The 1,682-nt window shown below is 41.9% G+C and overlaps 1 pseudogene; it reads right to left on the reverse strand.

Moving 5' to 3' along the window:
* Positions 1-632: 632 nt before the first annotated feature.
* On the reverse strand, positions 633-1,075 carry LOC110205976 (large ribosomal subunit protein eL31 pseudogene; annotated as a pseudogene).
* Between the last annotated feature and the right edge of the window lie 607 nt (positions 1,076-1,682).

The raw sequence follows: 1,682 nt of genomic DNA on the forward strand, positions 1-1,682 counted from the left end.
GAGTGGGATTAGAGAGACTTTATTTCCTTCTGCAGACCACGCTATATCCTTTTCTGACCCAAAGGATGTCAAGGTGAAAGGAAGGAAACTGGTATGTCAGGGTTCCAGTTCAGCCCTTAACAAAGCGAGTAATTGAAGAGACCTTCATAGAGCTGCTCACCTGCACTCAAATGTGGGTGCTAACAGACAAGCACATAGAGTCATTTCTGTCCTCTGTCTCAAATTACGATCTCCCTTGTATGCTCTGAAGTAGCATCTTGGTCTCCAGATTTAGGTCACTGACTCTACCAGCCCAGATCTCTGGGTAGAGTGGGAACCAACCCATGGCCAGCTCCCTAAAGAGGGGAAATTATTTTAGGGAAAGAATATTGGATGAAAAATCTGGAGATCTAGCTTCTAGACTCAGCTCTTCTTAATAGAACCACTGGCAAGTTATCTAAGTTCTCTCTAAGTCCCAATTTCTCCATCTGTAAAATGAACTAATTCAACTTCAAGTGAAGATTGCATGACCTTTTTTAATGGATGTTGCAGAGGAGATTTCTGTGCTGTTATATATTGGACTAGATGACCTCTATGGTCCCTACCAACTCTAGGATTCTGGGACTAGATGACCTTGAAGGTCCCTTTCAGTATTTTTTTTTGAGATTTCATAACTTTATTTAAATGAAGTTCAATTTAGTTTTCATCCACATTGACTGTCTGTAAACTTTTGAAAGTGGTGACAGGTACGTAAGTAACCAACATATACAGCTTGTTTGGTGAATCTTCATCCTCATTGTGTTTCCTAGACAAACGCACTCAGATACTGTATGGGACATTCCTTATTCCTTTGGCCCAAACAGCTTTGTTGAGTCTGGTGTCAATGCATACATCTGGAGTTCCCATTTCTTTCATGGCAAATTTTCGGATTTCCTTTAGAGCCCGAGGAGCTTGCTTTTTGAAGCCTACCCCATGAATCCTCTTGTGAATGTTGATGGTATACTCTCTGGTCACCACCTCATTGATGGCAGAACATCCCTTCTTTTTCTCTCCACCTTTCTTTGCGGGAGCCATCCTGTCCGGGACCAGGTCGGAAAGGAAGCCCCTTTCAGTTCTAACAGTCTATGATATGAAATCCTCTGGGTTCAGATCTTTTATATTCTATATTCCAAACTCTTTTACACTTCTCTTAATATTCTATGATTTTATGTTCAGTGAGGGGAGGGAAGACATTTCCTCTGTAGGATACCTTCTACGACTCTGGGTTCTAAAGTCTCTCTTAGTTGACACTGTATGTTCTAGCTCTTTGTTATTAGTCACGGCCAACTCTTCATGACTGGAGCAGTTTGCCATTTCCTTCTCTAGCTCATTTTACAAATGAGCAAACTGAGTTAAGTGATTTGTCCATGGTCACACAGCTAGCAAGTATCTGAGGTCAGATTTGAACTTCTGAAGATGAGTCTTCCAGATTCCAAGTCCAGTGCTCTATCTGCTATGCCACCTAGCTGCCCTGTGTTCTAGTTCTACCATGCTATTTTAAAGTCTTATCATTTCTGACATTCCGTGTTCTAAGGACCTTCCAATTCAGATGTTCTATGTTCTAAGGGCCCATCCGGTACCAAAATTCGATGATCTAAGGATCCTTCCTGCTCTGGCATTTAGTTAAGTGGTGTAGTGGATAGAGTGCCAGCCTTGGAGTTGAG

This window comes from Phascolarctos cinereus, unplaced genomic scaffold, assembly GCF_003287225.1.
Source record: "Phascolarctos cinereus isolate Bilbo 61053 unplaced genomic scaffold, phaCin_HiC Scaffold_726;HRSCAF=1367, whole genome shotgun sequence".
In the NCBI taxonomy this organism is placed as follows: domain Eukaryota; kingdom Metazoa; phylum Chordata; class Mammalia; order Diprotodontia; family Phascolarctidae; genus Phascolarctos; species Phascolarctos cinereus.